Genomic DNA, 22114 nt, shown 5'->3' on the forward strand with positions numbered 1-22114 from the left:
TTTTTGCCCATCACCCGGAACGCCAATCACTGAGATGATGAGATTGCAATAGAGAGGGTTTTAATCACAAGGAGCCAAGTGAGGAAATGGGAGAACGAGTCTCACATCTGCCTCCCCCAAAATGGGGACTCAGGGATATTTGTGGGGTAGGGGGCAAGGTGGTCTGAAGTATGGAGATAGATGATTGGAGGTGAGGAAGGATGAGGTAATTGATGATCTGGCCAAGGCATAGTCAGACTTCATGCCTCTTCATAGCACACGTGTTCACAAAATGGCGACATTAGTATGATCTGAAGGTGGCGTGACATCAAAAGGTCACTTATCGGGCATCTGCCCAGGCCCAGTTGATAGGCTGGTGGTCTCAACTGGCCTGAACTGGACAAGGGGGTCCCAATTCCTGAAAAACAGCTCCAACACCCATTACCATGGTGACCCAGGCACCAGGGAGATGTTATCTATAGGAACCTAGTGGGAGTCAGATAGCATATTGCCTAAAGAGCACAGTTAACAATGGGCGGAGGAAAAACTGAAAACTATAATCAGTAGTTGCAAAAAAGAAAAAAAACTTTAGTTACTAGCTACCTAATCATCAATGGCTAACTGTTTACTGGTTTCAGGGCCATGCAATCCCAGAAAAAAGACAGCAAAAGAAGACATGCTATTGATCCTTTGTGTATAAGTTGTACCTTTCTATTTTTGTTTCAATCCCTCCTGAGTCCTAGCTGCATTTTCTGTTTTTGGGTTATGAAGGATGCCCCTCTGTTAAATCAACACATTTCCATTGAGAGTTGCCAGAAGAACTAAGCTTCATCAGTTGTCTCTTCCAGTGACCAGCCACTGCCCTCCCACATCTCTCTTTCTTTAAGGAGGGGAAGGTGCCCTTTTCTTATTGAAATCTCCTCTGGGATATTTTGTGGGGTTAGAACGTTTAACTACATTAACTTCTTTAATCACCAAAATAACCCTGTTAGGTACTGTTGGCATTTTACTTGTTATGGAAATGACGACTTGCCGCTATGAAACAGTACATAATATGCCTAAATCACATTTCTACCCAGGGGTGGAGTCAGGAATTTAGTTTAAGTGTGTTTGACTCAAAGGCAATGGTCTCTCCTTAATGAAGCCATTCTCTTACTTCCTAGTCCAGTGGCAATGATAATAAAAGTTTCACTACCCACATCCACATAATCACCTTCCTAGTAGTTCTAATATGTGAATTTGCCTGAGGTCTGGGAAATTTAGAGAGTTGTCCAACTTGCTATTGTTGCCAGGACTTCTCAGAGCACAAAGCTTGACCCACAGGGGCTACAAACACTTTAGAATCTGAATAAAGCCTAAGGCACTTTACAGCTACCACTCATCCTCTATGTGGTCTTAGGTGACACTGTGGAATCATTTTTATAGATATAGACAAAGTACATGTTATTTTTATGAGTCTGGTATACATAGGACTAGTTCTCTCTTCCCTGAAACATTGCCTTTCACTCATCTTTATTGCTAGTACTGGCCAATTGAACTTATCTCCTCCAAAATATCCCTCTGAAAAAGCTTTGGATAAAGTTGAGCTTTGAGGAACCTTGGGTGAGAACTCCCACTAGACCTGAGGACGTACAGGTGGAGCTGAGATGACGTGGGATGGGAAGACAGTGGCCCTGCAACCTGATCTGCACGTGCGGCTAATTCCCGCCCCACCCTCTTCATATACCGATGAGTATCGATATACCGATATATCTCGATATACCAATGAGGGTACTGATCACCCAGGACTTGGATCAGGCAGGTGCCGGTCCCTGAAAAGATGCTCCTGAGTGCGAACGGGAGTCTTGGCCTCACAGTCCTCAGCCCTGTCAGGAGCTCAGCTGAGCTGGAGAGGCTGCTAAGTGTTGGAGTAGCCCATTAAAGCAGCAGCAACGAGCCAAAATCAAAATAACAGGGAAGCCTTTGATCACTCGCTGCAGTGGTGTGAGCTATCGGCTAAAAGTGGAGAAAGTGTCAACTTTCCTCCATTTCATTTTCCTCCAGTGAAGAGCTCACCAGTGGAGTGTCACGTGGGGGTCATCTAACTGTTGAGGGAGACCCAAAACAAATTTCCTGCAGTTTTCTGGACTGCAGGCCGGTGGGGAGGGAGGACCTGGTGGACTGGGAGTGGAAGAAGTACTGAGCACTGAGTCAGAGTGGGCAAAGTGTCTTCAAGGTTCCCCTTCCCTCCCCATCTCCCGTAAGGAGATCTCAGCAGAGGTGCCTGCAGAGAACCTCTGCCTGGGTTCTCAGATAAAGAGACCTAGGAATGAAGGTGCCTGGGCTACGAGTGTGAATATGCGCAGAGCAGGACTAGCCAGACGGGCCTGCGTCCCTGACTGCACCTCCCTTCAGAAGCTGCGGTTTGTTGGCCATGCACCGAACCTGGCCTAGGAGGGCGGCTTGCCCCCTGAGGCCTGTGTTGGGGAAGAGGGAGAATCCCCTTCCGGCTTTTCCCTTAAGGTTCTTATGGCTGGCCAAATAATTAAAAGACAGGTTAGCAGGAGAAACAAAGTTTAATAACATGTATACATGGGAGAAACTCAGAAAGAGAACTGAGCAACTCGTGATTCTGATTAACCTGCTCCCTCAAGTATTTTCAGATAAAAGAGAGGAGGGTGTTGGGTGGTGGATAGAGGTTTGGAATTTCAGAGGGGAGGAAGACAATTAACATGGACAGGGAAATGTAAATGTTTGTCAGACAATTCTTTACAGGGCCATCTATAGAGAATGTGGCCAGAGAGACAGAAATCACAGTAATCAAGATTATGTAGATTTAAGTCCTTTCCTTTCACACTGATAAGACTTTCCAGAGATAAGGCCATCCACCCACGCCCCCACCCTGTCTTCCCAGTACAGAGAGGGAGATGCCTTTACAAATATAAGTGTTTGGTAAACAGAACTTTGATAAGAATGGGCTTAGCGAGGACCCTGCCAGTCTGTCCGTACCCAGAGTTAAATTCCTTTAGGCAGTTAGTGGGGGAGGTCAAATGTCCATCAGAGAAAATAATCAAGGTAAAGAAATATATTTTGGAGTAGCCAAATTTTGGTCTCCCACACCTGCCAGGTAAAGCCTTTGTAATCGCCAATGGCCAGGCCTGAAAATATCACACACAGTCTTGTAACTGTATGTTACAAGCTGGACTCCTCAAACACAGCACTTCAGGCAGCCAGTGCCAAACAATCAGGATTGGCACAAAAAATGAGACTGGTTTACCATCCTGTCCCAAGGAAAATTCATACATGAAGGCAGTTGAATTTTCAGTCTCATGTTTTGCCTCATTTTATACCCACATTAATGTGTGCCCTTGTCAAATTCTTCCTTCCTCATAGGCGTTTCTGTCATAGTTTTAAGCTTGTTTAATTAATAGGTACTGACTTTAGAATTCAGTTTTTAAATTAATCTGTGTGGTTTGTATTGTCCCTGATGATTCTAGTTAGTGCATTCTGACGGTTGGCATAAGTGAATAAGTTGTGTATGAGGCTGTGGCACAATCGGGCTTTTGTTTAACTTCACGGTGATTGAATTTTCATAAAGCTCAGTTGGACTGCATCTGCCAGTGATGCAATATTCCCATGTGAGTACATTGTAGAAACTCCCTCCACAGTGATGCAGAATTATCGCCAACTAATATGCTAAATATATGACAAGTTTCTTTTGTTTATTTGCTGTCCCACCATTAGGATTTAAGTTTTCTAGGGGCAGAAATTTTTCTCTTGTTATAACCACTGCAGTATCTCTAGTACCTAGAATAGTGTTTGGCACTGTGAAGGTGTTCCATTCATGCTTGGTGAATGAATAAATGAACAAAATTGGCATTATATGAGATATAGATTTTATTTGTTCTCAGTAAGTATCTGAATCATCCTTTTAAATAGACATCACAGATGAAACGACAAATACGTGCTCACATTCACATTGTATAATCATGTTTAAATGCAAGAGAAACAAATTCAGATGTTTTCATATGGATGGCGTATAGTAAGACCCATGGTCATGAAAACCTCAGACTATCAGCGATGGTGATAGAGCAGACGCTGATGGAGGGCTAGCCTGGGAACCCTCACTAGACATCTCACTTGTTACTGCAGCTCTACTGTCTTGTGACCACTTGGAAGGAAGCCACAGTGCTTCTCATTTTCGAGGGATACCCCAGTTTCTCAAATCATTAATTTTTTATAAGAATGCATACTCAAAGTCAGCAACATTTGAAGATGAAGAAGAAGAGAAACAGTGCAACGTGATTCTCGGACTGGCCTGAATCTTGGGTGCCTCACCTAATCTGACTCATAGGTTCCTATTTCCCTTTCACATTTTGAATTCAAGGATGTTGAAGCTAAAAGAACAGAAATAGCAACACCTCATTCTGATTTTATCTCAGTACCTTTGATACCGGCTCAACACAAGGTATCAAGGGAAGCCATTTTGTAGAAAAGAAACCATATTGTATCTTTCTGTAACATTGCAAAAAGCATGTTAAAATTACTTTCTAAATGTTCATTTTTATATAGGTATGTCATTGATTTTGATGTGACTTTCAATCTACAAATCATGCTGAATTTATGCTTAATCTAACAAGTTATGTGTAGATTCTTTTGGATTTTCTGTGTGTTCTCAATTATATAGTCTACAAACATTTTATTTTTTATTTCTTCCTTTCCAGTTCTTAAAAATGTTTATTATTCTTCTTTTAGTGCACCAGCTATATTTTCCAATAGAATGTTGATTAAAAGTGGCAAATGTGTAAAATATATATTCTGTCTCATTTTTTAACTCAAAGAGAAAGGTTTCAACATTTCACAATTAAGGATGATATTTGCTCTACGTATTTTTTACCAGATTAGGAAAGTTCCCTTCTATTTCTAGTTTCCTGAGTTCAAATTATGAATGAATGTTGAATTTTATCAAATGCTGTTTATTGGCAACTAATGAGATTATACTATTTTTTCCTCTATCCTCTGTTAACGCAGCAAATTTTGTTATTTATTTTTTAATGTTAAACCAAACTTGTTGTAATGGAATCAATCCAACTTGGTTGTTGTATGTTATCCTTTTAACACAATTTGGATTTGGTGTGATGATAATGTTTATGTGATGCTTACATATATATCAGAGAGAGAATTCACTCAATTTTCCTAAGTGGCAATGTTGAGAGGTTTTGTTATCAAGGTGAGCCTGACTTCATAAAACTAGTTAAAGAACTTAATCTCTTATTTAGAAGATGATTTCTTCCTTAAAATTTATTGGTTAAACCACCTATATATGGATCGTTCCTTAGGATCAAATTTCATATTCAATATCTTACTTGATACAGAAGTATTCAGATTTTATATTCCTTCTTGAGAGTGTTTGAGTGCATAGGAGCACTATGAGAGAATTTTGAAGAGTGATGGATATTTTCTGTATCCTGACTTTGGTGGTGATTGTGCTAATCCATGAATGAGCTAAAACTCATAGAATTGTATGACAACGAACTACTCCAGTTTACAAAGCTTTGTCACTAAAGGTTTCAGAGCTCCTCTGAGAAAGATTCATTTCTGAAATACCCTGCACATCTCTGGGTCGCTCAGATTTTCAATAGGTTTGGTTTTCCTGGGTTCTCAGCTTTGAAAGCTGCTCATGAAATTTCTAGGATACATCTTATTCTAATTAAAATTCTCATTAAATATGTTTTATTCTAGGGTTAAATCCCCTTCCCTCCATTATTTTCCAGTGGACTCCATTTTCAGCCCAAACTATTTCTTATCCAGCATCCAGAAGCTCAATCTCCAAACCACGGCTCCTAGTCCTGCTCGAAGTCAGTCCTCTTCCTGGACTTGGTCATCCTCCTTGCCTGGTCATGCTTCCAGGTTTGTCATGAGATTTCTTTCTTTTACAACACAGGAGAATCTTATTTTTCTTGGAAATTAAACCTCTTTCAAACTTGCAAGCATCAAATATGTGATAGGAAAACATTTTAAAAAGATTTATGAAATGTTTACATAAAATATACTTTATTTTGAATGAAATATAAAATCAAATATTGATACGTCATATTAAAAATGCTAGGTAATTTTTTTTTTTTTTATAATTTTATTTACTTATTTATTTATTTTCCCCCAAAGCCCCAGTAGATAGTTGTATGTCATAGTTGCACATCCTTCTAGTTGCTGTATGTGGGACGCGGCCTCAGCATGGCCGGAGAAGCGGTGCGTCGGTGCGTGCCCGGGATCCGAACCCGGGCCACCAGCAGCGGAGCGCGCACACTTAACCACTAAGCCACCGGGCCGGCCCAAAAATGCTAGGTAATTTTTAATTGAATCTAGTATCCATGAACTTCTACAACAAGAATTTATTAAGGTCATTATGCAACCCTGTCTGTTTTAAATTGTGAGACTCACACGATGAAAACATCCATAAAAATGATAACGAGGAAACAATTAAAAAAAATTTAGTTACCCTAAGATGTCTTTACCATTTTTTTTAACCGTCTTACTATAAACCACAAATACTATTCTAGGTGAAAAAGATTTAATCAATTAGGTACTTGTCACTAATGGAAAAAGAAAAGGTTTCTATTATAATTTGGTAGATTTAGGAGTCTACAAAGGTGTAACAAATATCTGTGCTCAATTCAGTATAGAAACAGAGAGAAGAGTACAGAGATTTATCCAGGATAACACGCAGACTGTAGCACATAAATTTTCTTGATTCACCAGTTCTATTTTTTAACTTTCCACTCAGGGAAAATTGCCCAGAGGCAGAAACTTAATGACAAAAAAAAGTTTCCCTTTTGTAATTTATAGAATAAAAAATATATGTTAGCTTGGACACATATTGACTTTTACAGGATGGGAGCCCATAGCCCTAGCCTCAAACTCAAATCTGAATGCACCTGCCTGCCCCATAAGAAACCTCAGGGTTTCTTTTTATTAGCTATCAAAAATTATAGTGTCTAGGCTTTAGCTATTTCTTTAAACATTGTTTTATAATTTTGACAATAAACAAAGAGGTGGTCTAAAGATGTTTTAATCAGTCACGTAATGTAATAAAAAAGTATTTGGTCTTTATCCCTGGTTCCTGGCGCAGAGCTCCCAAAACCCTTGGAATTTCCTGAGTGAAAGGAGTGTCTTTTTATTCATAATGAGCCCCTTTCAACCATACTTGAGTTTATGCTAATGAGGTGACTATTGGTGGGTTCTAGATAGCTCAAGATGGGGGCTGGTCCCCAGAGGAAGCAGCCATGTGATTAGAGAGTTGGAATTTTCAGCCCCATCTCTGACCTCCAGAGAGGGAAGAAGGACTGGAGGTTGAATTCAATCAACAATGACCAACGATTTAATCAATCTCGTCTACATAATGAAATCTCCATAAAAACACCTACAGGATGGAGTTTGGAGAGCTTCTGGGCTGGTGAACACATCCAGGTGCTGGGAGGGTGGTGCACCCAGAGAGGTGGACCTCTCTGGGTCTCTGGAAGCTCTGCACCTCTTCCCTGCCCCCCTATACCTGGCCCTATGCATCTCTTCCAAACTGAGCTGTATCCTTTACAATAAATAGTAATACTAAGTAAAGATTTCCTGAGTTCTGTGAGTTGTTCTAGTGAATTATCAAATCTGAGTTGGGGGCATTGTGGGAACCTCTGAATTTGTATTTGGCCAAGCAGAAATGCCAGTAGCTTGGACACCTCATTTGCAGTCGATGTCTGAATTGTGGGACTGAACACTTAACCCATGGGGGCTGGGCTAACTCCAGGTAGTTAGTGTCAGAATTGAATTAAATTGTTGGACACCCAAGTTGGTGTTGGAGAATCAGAGAATTGCTTGGTGTAAGAAAAAACTCCTCAAATCAACAACAGTTAAATATTTTCTAAACACATAGCTGAAGAGCAATATTCTTTCCAAAGGGAACTATTTCTATTATTTAATTGAATGTCAATCATTTAACTGACTTTGCCTCTGCTCAAATTTTATAATATCTGTTGACATAGCAAAAGAGCAAATGATGTAAAATGTTTATTCGCAATGGGAAATTTGTAAAGTATCCTAATTGAACATATAGCATTTATTTTATGTTCATCAAGTTGATTTATCATGCTGTGAATTATTAACTGTCTGTGTTTATTAATCTTTTCTCATCAGATTATGTATAAACCCTTGAGGTCAGAGACAGTGTTTACATATCTTTGCCGTCCACCAAGAAGCCTAACGTTGTGTAGAACATAGTAGAAATGCAGTAGGTATTTCTTGGTTGATTTAATATGGGATATATATATAATGGAAAATGTTGTCTTCTATTATTGTCCTGTTTTTTACAGAGTATTAAATTGGGCTGAGTCCTCTGGTCCACACTGCACTAAAACTCTCAGGGTTTCGTTTCCATCTTCTCAGCGCTGGTTAGATTTAGAAAAATTTGCTGATGCTGTGTTAATGAGAAAGGGAACCCTGAGAGGCTAAGAGACCTGTTAAGTTACTTAACCTACTAGAAACTCAGTTTCCTCAGCTGTCACATATAGTATGCCTTAATAACATGAAATTCATGAGTTTTCATTAGGGTAAAATGAGAATCCAAATATGAACCTTCTGAAATATTTGGTAGGTATTAAATATACCTCTCTTTCCCCATTGGGAAAATAAATCATTCTTGTTATTGGTGTGGAGATGTGCACAACCAGCAGGATACAATTTAAATAATAAATCCCCAAACATTTCTATATTTATATTGCATCATCATTGCATTACTCAAGTAAATAGGTATATTCAAAAATATTTAACAGCTTTAGAAAATATAAACCTCAAGATTCCATTTGTGAGTTCTTCATGGGAAGATAAAAAACAAAGTTTATCTCACCATCAATATTTGTTTTTTGCCTTTTATTATTACAACATTGTAGAAGAGATATAAAAATAAATTACAATGATGCAAGTAAGGAAGTTTCAGTGCTGTTAAATTTGGGCAGATGAAAGAGTTTTGGAAGAATGAAGGTGTTAGAGACAGAACTTCCAAAGGGGTGAAGTAACTGTAGTGGCTGGCTTTCTAAACACTTACCTTGTACTTTTCAGACTTTAATTTCTGAAATCAAAAGCATTTTGTAAAATAGACACCAAGGGACAACAGTTATTTATCTGGAATTACTATGAGTGTTGAACATAAGTTCTGTAAAGAGTTGCTTATACATAGCTCCCATTTTCAACTCCAAGGATCTTTACAAGAACAAAGCCTATAGAACAATCACAGTAACTCGGTACATTGACCGCTCCGTCTGAGGCCCCAACCTACCCGATGGGCTATTGGTGGCCCTACATTGGATCAGATAAAAGAGCAAAGAATTTTTTTTAACATGTTAGCTGGTTGAAAAAATAACAGAGAAGAATATGTGGTAGAGATCATTTGTGGCTTACAAAGACTGAAATATTCACTATCTCGTCCTTTACTGAACAGTTTGCTAACCCCACTCAAGAACATTACATGTGTCAGAAATTTTTCAAAGACCTTCCGCATTTGGAATATACAAATTTTTGTGTCTTTAGATTTGTATGACACTATAAATTTATCATAGTTCCAAATAAAATAAGGGAATTTTAGGTTCTTCATTTCATATCATCTTAAGTAGCAATGTTCTGACTCTCGAAAATAGCCTGGCAACATCGGCATTACACTGGAACCTAATTAATGAAACCTCTTGCTTCTCCTGGAATTGTGTTTTGAGTTTTGTTGTCCTTGACATGCATTTTACTCTATCACATGAACTGCCACATTGCATTTATCTTTTGAAGAATACTAAAAAGCAATGACTAGTTCTACAGTGTCAAAATTAAGCGTGAAGTCTATTGTAGCTTTTTGGTAGATAGTCATTATAATGCCAAGGGAATTCTGTTGTATTTCTACTTAAGGTAGAAATTTGATTTTTATCAAATGTCTTTTCTATGCATCTTGAAACAGCTATATACTTTTTCATTTATTTTAAATTCTGCTAATCAATTATTGTGGTGAATTATGTTAATTCATTTCTAATGTTAAATAACCCTTTCATATTTTGAATAAATTAAACTTGGTCATGAAACCCTAATACAAACAAACCTAATGTAGATTTTCCTCAGGAATACTCAATCAGCTAGTAGAATCTCAATCTTATCTGCAGCTCCTCCCATCTAAGGCCACCTCCTCTCCCATGCTCATGCCCATTGCTCCTGCAATCATCCAATCTATGGACCAAATGACCAGCTTCTGCCTTACTACTAAGTCATTTCTATCAGCAGACAAATATGCCCAAATAGCTCCAATATGAAGTGTCTGTCCTCCCTCTGCCCATGCAGGATGCCCCGTGGTTGGGGAATAGAGATCAAACCAACCACATGAAGAAGACTGGCCACCACAGAGATGAGAGCCTGGATCTCATTAGTCCTGGGTATCAGGACTCGCTCATCTTCTCACACACAAACAGTCCCAGTGGCAGTCTAGGGGCCACTGATCTCTGTTGTTCAGGAAACAACCCTCTCCTACCACTAGGCCATTGCGTCTTTCAAGTGAGCTTGTTACAATACTGGTGGCTGTGACTGGTCATGGATATGGACCCAGAGCTATAATGATGGCATATCTTCTTGGAGCTTCAGCCATCACATCAGTAAAGTGGGAATGATAATGTAACCAAATTAAAGGATTGTTGTGAAGATTAATTGTCCTCATGCACAGAATAAACTTGTATTTTATTTTATGAATATTTATAAAGGATTTACTGTGTTTAGGTTTCACCAGGATGCATGACCAATAGCAGCTATAGTGATCATGTGAAAAATACATCCAGCTTAACTTTGTGAAACATACTGAAATAGATAGATCAACGTAAGTTAGAGATAAAGATAGCAAATGAAATATAGATATATGTATTAAAGAGGTACGATGTCCTATGTTAGAAGAAAAAGAAAGACTATGAAGTCAATAGCATAAAATGTATGTCTTGATAACATTGAGATATTTTCCAAGTGGGTTACTAGTTTTGGTAAACTTAAAAGGAGATAGTTAACAGAATGGAGCATAGCAAAATCTAGATTCTACAAGTCATATATTTCTTGGTGATTTCAGTCCCAGGAAATAACTGTGGAAAAGGGTAGCTGAAGTGTGATGGAGATATAGATGATTGCAGCTGAAAAGTGCAAGGATCTGTAAAGCCTGTTTTCAGATTGTTTTTTCTCTTGGTTAAGACACTCCATCATTCCAAACGCTCAGGTCAAAACCCTGGGTGTCATCATTTTCTCCTCTTTATTACACACTACACATCATCCCATCAATAAATTCTGTCTTTTCATCTTTGAAAAATATCTTGATTTCTACCGCTTCTCTCCATCTTGGTCAAAACCACCATTATCTCTTGACTGAATTATTTCAGAAGCCAAAAAGTAGATTTCCTTGTTTTCGCCCTTTATCCCTTTCCACCTACTATCAACATTGTAATAAGAGTAAACCTGCTAAAACAGGATCATTCAGATCATGTCATCTTGTGTTTCAAACGCTCCAATGGTTTTCCATATAATTTAGAGAAAAAGCCAAAATTTTACTATGTGTATCAATTAGCTATTGTCACAATAACGCTGTGTGACAAACTGTGCCAAATCTCAATGGCTTAAAACTACAATACTTTCCCCTTACTCATGGCTGTGAGATGGTGGATGGTGGTTAGATGGTTGTAGTCTAGGCTCAGTTGCACTTGGTTCAAGCTACAGATAGGGCCCAGTTCTGCTTCACATACCCCTTATGCCACGTGGCAAGCCAAAATCAAGGTACGGGAAGTACACTATAACAATATGAAGCCAAGTCAAGTGTGTCTGTTCAGATCCTCTAAAAAACATACAAGAGAGTCAGTGGGGGAAGGCTAGTGAAGGACAAGGGAGAGGGGCCACTTTTAGGCAGGAAGAACTTTCAGTGCAGAGTTCCAGTGCAGGTCTAATAACTGTATAAGGTGAGGAGGAAGGAAGAAGAAACGGGTAGGGAGAACCTCCGACAGCAGTGCAATTCTAAGAAAGTTTCAGCTAGACGGATGTGGAATTCCTCGAGCCAAAGTTCCCACGTGAGGGGGCTTGCATTCCACAAAAATGGTGCTAGTGCCCATGCAATCCTCAGTCATTGGCTAAGAACAGCCCAGTAGAAGTAGAGCCTCTGGGTGAACATGGTGATGTATCAGAGGAACAGCACTGGGAGCTCTAGGTCCAAGTATGCTGCCTGAAGCAGATCTCCTTCAGATCTGAGCAGCATATTTCCTTGGTTCCAATGCCAGTTACATTGCCAAGTCAACAAAATTGGGGCAAGGAAGTATATCCTCCCATGGAAGTAGGGAAAAGAGTGTTATGGCAAAAATATCTGATTAACTACAACAAGGTCTACAAGTCTACACAAATCAGGCTTCTCTTTATCTCTCTGACCTCGTTTGTTACCATTTTCCTCTCATTAATTCCCCTCTAGCCACAGCACTTCTTCATTCTTGCCAGAGCTGTCAGAGCACACCAGGCACGCTCCCGTCAGAGGCACTGTGTCTGGATGCTTTTGCCCAGTTGTCCGCATGACTCTCCTCATTTCTTTCTGATCTTTATTCAAATGTCAAGTTGTCAGTAAAGCTTTGTCTGATCCCCTTTCCTAAAATCTCAATCCCCATCAACACAAAGCATGCTCCATAAATTGCTTTTACATCCTATGCCCATTTCCAAATACAGGCTAGATTAGTCAAGGAAAAATGCACATAAAACATTATAAATTCTCAAATTTTGGTACTACAGTCTCCTAGCTGATGTAGGCAGCAGGTAATCTAATTATTCTTAGAAAGTAGCACTATGAATAATTTAACAAGTGTTTGCCTTCAAGAAAATATTGAATTCAGGACATTTTGCAAACAATTCAATAAACAAGAACAAATACTACAATAGTTACTTTTTGGAGAAAATACGCAGAAACAAGGAGACGCAGTGCCTCGCCCACGGTGGTTCCCCACCCCGCTGACAATGATCTACAAAGGTTAACAGGCTGGATCTCTGATTAGCAAATGTGATGAAACGATTCAGGCAGCTTTCCTGCTGCTGCTCAGGGTAGCAAATGAGTCCTGTGGTGGGGCGTCTGACGTGTCCACTTAGCTAGGCGATGGTGCCCAGCTATTTAATCAAACATTAATCTGGTGTTGCTGTGAAGGTATTTTGTCGCTGTGGTGAACATCTGCAATCAGTTAGGTTTACGTGAAAATGATCTGGATAACCTGGGTGAACCTCATCCGATCAGCTGAGAGACCTTAAGGGGAAAGTGCAGTGCCCTGAGGAAGAAGAAATTCTGCCTGTGGACTACAGATATGTTTATATATATATATATAAAATAATTATGTATCATTATTATACATATTATAGTATAAATATCTGTCTCCAACATACTGCTTCTATTTCTCTCGTACAGCTCTGACTGGTACATGTACCAAATAAAACCTTTAAGGTTAAAAATATGTCTGTGTTACACTCTCTACTTTCCAACGTCAAGAGACCATCAGGAACTTTGGTGATTTGCCCCCCCAGCACTCTGGCCAGGCAGCTCTGTGTAAAACAGAAGGAAGCATTCTCAGTAAGGAACAGCAACAACAAAACTTCCTCAAATAAGCCAAGCACTATACTAGATAATTTACACACGTTTAAATTTAATTAATTCACAATAAATTAAAACTAATTTGATTTAAAATTCATCCTTTCATAAAACACATAGTCCCATTTTCCAAAGAAGTCAGTGGAGGGTTATGCCAGGAGAAGGCTCTGCGGCGTGTAGCAGCCACGAGGAGGAGCATGCAGATCTGGATGTGCATCCCATCAGCTGCACATCCATTAGGCATGCTCTTAGACCTCTTCCGTTCTCTGAGACTGTTTCCTCTTCTCTGAAATGGGCGTGACAGGAGCTCTCTTGCTCTGGCGATGGCTGTGAGGATTAAATTAGCATACGTGAGTGCTTAGTCATGTGCCAGGCACATCGAGGGTGTTGTTAACTGTTTGCACCCTTAATATTCTAGAAATCAAGGCCTCATAACTAACTGCTACTAAGCATCCTGCCTATTCCCTTTATAGCCTTTTTCACGGTGCTGCAGAAGGCACGGGAGCAGCCCTGTGGCTGCATTTCACCATCAGAATAAATGGATTCTCCATCTTAAATGACCCACCAATTGGAAGGACTTCTGTCCACTGCTATCTCTAGAACCACCTTAATCTCTGCCTTTCTAAAAGTAGGTTTATAAAGAACTGATTTAATTGCTTTAGGATATTGAATGAATTGTGGCAAGAAAAAGCTACAAGATCCCTGAAAAGACGTTAGGTTGGATTTATCTTGGGACTTCATAACAACCAAGGTTGAAACAAAAGGAAACCAATCTATCACTGTTATTTGATAATAAATTACACTTTTCTTCTTTATTATCCTCCAAATGCAGTCAGATTTTACCTTTGAAGTAGTTGGTGATTTTTGTCTTTTTTTTGCTTTCATTTCTCCAAGAGGAGGAAAAAATCCAACAGTAGCCAGATTTTCGCTTGTGCTCTTTCTCTCAACAGGAAATGAATGGATTTGCTGCTGAAAGGAGAGAACTTATGAATTGCAAAAGCACGCTTTCTGATAAATACTTCATCTCTGAAAAAATAAAGGCAATGAAAAATGCAATAAATTCTAGTTTTGGAGGAAGAAGCAGACTAACATCCTGCAATATTAACCTCAGAAAACTGTACGTCCCAGAGGGCTAAAGTGGCCAGTCCTGCTTATTACTCTGGCGTCTTAGGTGGGTAGGTACCTGCTGTTCCTCAGAGCTTTCTCCACATTCAGCCTTCCCCCATCTCCCCTTCTCCCACATCAGCAGGAGGAACACACACTGAATCTCTTAGTGTAGAGAGGCATCTTGGCATTAGTCCAGCAGACAGCTTGTGTAGTGTTGGTCTGAATTTTAAGCCAGGCTTCCGGGTATGCTAGCTGATCACCTGTGTGGTATGGGCAAGCTCCTTAACCTCTCCAAGCCTCTACTTCCTCATTTGTAAAAGAAAGATAATATATGGACCTGGTAGATAGTTGTAAGAATTAAGAGAAATAATGTTTGTGAGGAGTTAAACAAAAGGCATGGCATGCTGTACAATGTTAGCTATTTGTATTATTAAGATCACTATTGTTTTTGTGGTTGTTAATATACTGTTTGGGGACTTCCATTCTAATATCAAACAGACCTGACTTTGAATCCCAGAAATAGCTCTGTGTGACCTTGAACAAATTCTGTAACCTCTTCATGTTTTAGTTTCCTCATCCATACGATTGGGATAACATCACTTGTCTCATAGTGTTACCGTGAAAATTAAGAGGTAAATACAGAGAGTTTAATATAGTTATGGTTACTACTTAATTTAAACCCTGAAGATACACTAATGTGTTAGATATAATTATCACTAATGTACCTTTGGAGAAACTGAGGCTCATAACCTTTAAGAAAATCACCCACAGCCACTCAGCTTGTGGAAGAATTTGAATCCTGTTCTCTCTCACACTCAAGCCTGAGACAGTTCCATTACAGAGCTCAAGACGAGGGTTTATAGAACAAAACTGAGAGTCTTCTTGACCTCTTTCTCTTCTCTTAGACCACACCCAATCCATCAGCGAATTTTTCAGTTCTATCTTCAAAATCTGACCACTTGATACCACCTCTATCACACTTCCCTAAGCCAACCCACCATCATCTCTCACCTGAACCATCTAAGAAGCCTCTGAACTGGTTCCTCTGCCCCAAAGTTTGCCTACAAAGCTTATTCTCATCACAGAAGCCAGATTTATCCTTTGAAAATGAGAATAAGGTAGTTCAATAACCTCTATTAGCCTCAAGAAACAATAACACAGTCCTTACCATGGCCTACAGGGCCCTGATGACCTGTCCCTTGTTGGCCATCTGACCTTCCCTTCTGCAACCCTGGTTCTGCATCATTCTGTTCCAGCTACACCAGTTTTCTTGCTGTTCCCCAAACATACCAAGGACTCTGCTGCCTCAGGACCTTTGTACTCTATGTTACCACTGCCCTGAAAACTTTTCCCAAGATATCAGCTTGATTGATATCTTTTTTTCTGTCAAGTCCTACTCAAATGTCACTGTACCAGAGAGAAATTCTCTGACTACCGATTATATGAAACAGCACTTTCTCCCTCCATCTCTGTCGTTACCCTCTTTATTTTCCTCCATAGTACTTAGCACTATTTGACCTTTCTCTGTCAGTTGAATCCGAGAAGCAAAGTCTTTGTTCTGTTAATTTCTCATCCCTAGGGCCAGTGACAGTGCCTGACACATATTAGGCACTCATAAATATTTGTTGAATGAATGTGATAATTATCTGATGTTCTCTGTGATTATATAACCAGGAGAAAGGGTTGACATATTGGACTTTTCCTAATTCCTCAAAGAACCACTGGATGGAAATTGAGCCCATACAAATGTGAACTTCTCAAGGGGATGACCAGACAGAATCCTATTCTCCTTCCAAGTAATTTGGATATTTAATGAATGTAACTTTGTCCTTCCTGGAAACTCCCCAGCAGCATAGAAACAATGTAAATCTGTCTCCACTTAACACCTAGCCAGTACAGCATAGCCCCATGAGTCTAATTCCCAATTTTGGTTAAAAGAACTGCAAAGAATGAGAAATGTGATGCATAGAATTAAGGAATTTGTAATCAGTTGATTAATTTAGGGTTATTCATTCTAGGCTGTAAAGAGATAAATGAAGTAATGATGACTGGTTGCAGTAAATTTGGTAAAGTCAAGCAAAAATAAATAATAAAGCCAGTTCTTTATTAGAGTTTTTTATCTACAAGAATTTTATAAGCAATGACATAGAAAAAGAATCTATCCACCGGGTGTCAATTTGAATACATCAGATAGCAATGTTTTATCCACCAATCACAGCTTCCCTACAATTTGCTAATCTCCTGAGATGGATGCTGAAACCTGCATTAATCTGGACTGTCAACTCAGATTCGCGCCGTCGGAATATAAAATGGAATGTGCCCCAGGATTTCTTTAGTAGGAGAAATTGAGAAATCCCTCATATGTGGGGCCTATAGTCTTCACAGACACAGTTCATAAACAGTACAGTATAACCAAAGTAATTTATTTTTAAAAATACAAGACAGAGTTGTGGATATTTTTCAACAGAAAATAACTGTTCTATAAAATATTTCTTTTTCCCCCAACGAAATTCTTCCATTAGAATACTCAGAAAATGGCCAAATGAGAGTCATGTCTATCCCAACCCATTTGCCAGATAACTGTGTTTTTTTCTGGAACTGAATTCAGCTCTGGAAACTGAAGGGATCTTAGCACTGTGCCTTTGTATGAGGAAAACGTTGATTTTAAAATTTTACCTGATTTTACCAGCACATTCAGGTTGATATTGCCAAACATCACACAAATGAGCTTACAACTTTAGGATTTGGATTAATAAGTAAGTCAATAAGGAGGAAAAAGAAAACAAGTGAAGGGTAAACTAAAAGAGCTGGTGGAAAGAAATAAACAGTAAAGTAAGTCTAAGTCCCCTGTCTGCACTGACTAGCGTGGCAAGGCTCTTAAGAATCAGCCGGAGTAGTGATAGTAATCCTGGCTTCCATTAGAACTCCCTGGGGGATGTTTCAAAAATACGATACTCAGGCCTCCCCCACAGAGGTTCTCACCAAATAATGTGGGAGTGGGCAGGCATTAGCATATTTTGCAGGCTTGTATGGTGATTGTGATGTTCAGCCAGAGTGGAGAGTCACTGCGTCAACCTAGCCTTGGAAACCCAGAGACGTTGAGTGACAGTCCCGAGTCACAGGAAGTCAAGACTAAAATCCAGTTTTAATCTCTGAATTTATGGTTCTTCCTCCCCATTCAGTGCCACTGTCTCCGGACCTAACCTGAAAGCTTGAACAGGAGGATTGTATGGCCAAAATTAGGCTGCCATGGCATTACCATATCCTCTGAAATTTAGAAGAGAGCCCAGAGGAACAAGTATTCCTGGGTATACCATTCAATCATTAGGGGCTACATTCTTAAATAGGCAAAATATAGGGGTTCTAAAAACAAAGATAAATCAATCAAAAATGTTATTCTCAACAACTTGAGGCTGTATTATAATCATCACAATACGTGCCAGCCACTTCTTCCTCTAACTCCCCACGATATCAGGACTGTGTATCGCCCCTAACAGTAACTCAGTAGAAAAACACAAAATACAGGCAAACTGACAAAGGCAGTAATCCTAACAGTGGGCAGGCACTTTCTGTGATGGCCCTGGACTTTTACTGCCGTGTCCCTGAGCATTATTTGAAATGAATTGTAGATCCTCATTGGCATGCACCTACACAGCCCCAGATCTATTTGGAAAGCCAGATGATTCGAGTCTCAGCCAATGTTAAAATGTTAACTCAGAAGCAGAAATGCGCTACATCTGCTTGCAAAGACACAAGCCTAAGATACGGTTGGAACGTCAGTCAAGGGAGCAGACAGGCAGCTCCCCCATGACTCCCACCTATGACTCTTCTTATCTGCTATAGACAAACACGTTTTTGTTCTTTTACTGTAGTCACATAGGATTTTCCTCTCTACACAGCCACGGTAATAGAAGGTTATTTGTCATGTGATTTCCCCCCTTTATAAATGCAGAAAATTTCCATGGTCTATCTATTGACAATAATACATATTTATATTCACGGCTATGTATGAGTAGAGTATAAGGATATACTATATTTTCAGATTAACTAATATAGAAGGTCCTCAGAGGAAATTTTAATGGGAGGATTGATCTAAGTTTGGCTCTAGCGGAATAAATATTGAAGCCAACTAGTGTTAACCAACTTATCTTCTTTAAATATTTCACAAGATTTGTTTTAACCTCTCTTTACAAATCCCAACTTCGGCATTACCTTAGGAATGTCGTTCTGAACCCCCAAAGAGCTGCACGCACTGATTAGCTTGCTGCACTTATCCACGCCAAGGAAAATGTGCATTAAGCCCAAACCCTGAAAGAAAACAAAATTATCAGACCACTAAATGTAGGCAACTATTGCCAGGAGTCTAACACCATGTGAGATATATCTTAGCAGTACTTTATCATGTACGTTCTCTGTGCAGGCACTGTGAGCCACTTTGCACGTGTAGTTACAAATAATGTGTGAGTTAACATTACAGAAACCAGCGTCCCCATTTTGTAGGTGAGAAAACCAAGGCAAGGATACTATGACTTAAACATTTTCTACCTAATAATTGACTGTTTGCTGTTTTAATTTTATGAAGTCATAAGTTTAACTTTTGGTGAAAAATATCACAATTGCCTATCAAAATACCTAATGAAATATCTTTAAAAATATCGCGGGCCGGCCCCGTGGCTTGGTGGTTAAGTGAGCGAGCTCCGATGCTGGTGGCCCGGGTTCGGATCCCGGGCGCGCACCGAGGCACCACTTCTCTGTCTGTCCTGAGGCCGAGTCCCACATACAGCAACTAGAAGGATGTGCAGCTATGGCGTACAACTGTCTACTGGGGCTTTGGGGGGAAAAAATAAATAAATAAAATCTTTAAAAATATCGCTGCTCCCCATGGGTATTCACCTACCAATACACTGAATGTTCAAGCTAGAAAAGAGGTCAATTGCTTCACTTTACAGTGATGGGCCAGAGAACATCATAACTTACTCAAGATTGCACAATTATTTAGCATTAAATTAATGTTGACAACTAGTCAATGTAACATTATGCTTAGCTAACATTTTCTTAGTGTAGATATACTGTCTAAGCTGCCTCTTGGTTTGCTTTAGTAGATAATTTGAAAGTCGACTTTGGGCATTTCACTAAGAGGCAGAAAAAGAAGTTGCAATTGAGTGTCTGTTATTTCACCAATATTTCTTATAAACTACAACATGTAGAATGAACACTACCAATTGTTTCATCTTTCTGCTAGTCCTCTGCCTCCTCCTAACTTTCTTGTCCTCTCTAGTGAGTGAAGGAATCTATTCATGAAACGATTGACACAAATGTTCTACAGTTTAATTATACATACAAGTAGAATAGTTCCCCAGTGTTGGTTATGCATGCTAAGAGGCTCAAAGAAACAACATGGCACCACAAAGAAACAGAGTTGCAAAGAGTGCATAGCACTAAGATGCATGTGAGAGCACAATGTGAGAGTCAAGTCCCACTCCCCCACCACACACACACACGCACCACCTTCAGCTGGGTAAATTTGGGTTATTTAATCTCTTGCTATCTTGGTGCCATTTCTGAAATGCATCACAGAGGATATAGGGAGATTTAAACGGAGTAATGTATGTAAAGCAATTATCTCAGTACTGGGCATATAGCCCAGTTGACAAAAACTATGTAGTGTGTGTTTATTGTATGTCAAATACCATCCTAAGTGTTCTCATTCATTACTTCGTTAACCTCAGAGGCTGAGGCCCATATTTCTCATCACTGTGCTAAACTGTCCCCAGTTGCTACCAAATATAGCTCTAGAGTCTGATGGACCAATGTTTGTATCATTGCTTTGCCTCTTAGTAGCTGTGACAAAAGGGTAGACTCTTATTTCTATGCAGAGATGGGGTGCGGGGGAGGTTCTGATCCTCTCTTATATCTGTAAAATGTAATTATTTACACCTTAACAGTTCTTCTGAATTTGCTGCCTATCATAGAGCAAGTACATAATAAGCATTTAATGTGTTTCATTAAATCTATACACCATCAATGGTAAGAGACATCATTATTTCATGTTCCATTGGAATAAAAAAATGTCAATTAATACATAATATGGTACTTATCATATTGATCATAAAACACCTTGTTACTTCAAAGATGTTAGAATGTGAAAAAAAAGTATGCATCTTAGAATCAATGAAATGCAGTAATAATCACTAGTTTCCTTTCCAGGAAATAAAGGCCACACCCATTTCCCATGAAAGATTCGTTTGCGTTCTTTGAAAGGAATTTTCAATTTATTATACACTGATGAGTTGGATCAAATTATCCATCCAACTTTTCACTCCCTTCTGGCAGTATTATATATCTACATCCTTGTCCTACCCTCTGGTGGGTCTTTTGTCATCCCTTGACATTGGGCTTGTCCCTGAGACTTGATTAGGGTAATGCAGGGTTCCTCAATGTCAGCACTAAATTGAATTTGGGGCTAGATAACTTTTTCCTGTGGAGGGCTGATTTTAGCAGCATCCATAGACTCTGCCCACTAGATATCAACAGCACCCCAACCCCCCGCCCCAAGTTGCAACAACCAAAAATGTCTCCAGATTTTGTAAAATGTCCCCTGGGCAGGAGATAAAATTGACCTTATTGAGAACCACTGGGTTAACAGGATGTTAGTGGACCTGACTTGAATAGAGCTTGAAACTTGTTTGCATGATGAGGTTTTTCCTCTTGCACTATGGCGTTCAAGCATGAGAAGACCTTCTCCTGGACTTTTCCCCCTTCAACCTGCTTTCTCTTCACCCCGAGCTCCAGAGTGAAGCCCAACCCATGGCCCCAGGCAGAGTCAGCTGCTGAACCCAGCCTAGATCAGCCAATCCCATTGCTTTCATTTTCTTGGTTTTTTCCTTCCTTTGACATGAATATATCCTCTGGTAATTCTTTTAGAAAGACTATATTCATACTTTTATCATCAGTTTTTTTAATTAACTCTAATTCTAGGTTGGAAATCATTTTCACCTAGAATTTTGAAGGTATTACACCATAATCTTCTCCCTTCCAGCATTCCAGGGAATCTAGCACTTAGAGATGTCTAGTGCCATGTAGCTTCCAAGTCTTCTGAGAAGCCTGCCTTTTCTTTCTCACTCTGGGGCTTCTAGAGGACTTCTCTTTATACCCAGGGTGCTGAAATATCATGATAATATGCCTTGTGCTATTTTTACATTTACTGAGCTGGACAGTTTTTGAGTCTTTTCATAATAATCTTGATTTTTTTATTAATGGGAAATTTCCAGTATTATTATTTATTTAATCCCGCCATCCTTTCCTCTTTCTTCTGTTTGTGGAACTCCTATGAATCAGTTATGAGATATATTTTGTCTTTTTGTTCTACTTTCTATAGGATTGTTTTCTTACCTTTCAATC

The sequence above is a fragment of the Ceratotherium simum genome, chromosome 6 (genome assembly GCF_057802395.1).
Source record: "Ceratotherium simum simum isolate JZ-2026a chromosome 6, ASM5780239v1, whole genome shotgun sequence".
NCBI classification, from domain to species: domain Eukaryota; kingdom Metazoa; phylum Chordata; class Mammalia; order Perissodactyla; family Rhinocerotidae; genus Ceratotherium; species Ceratotherium simum.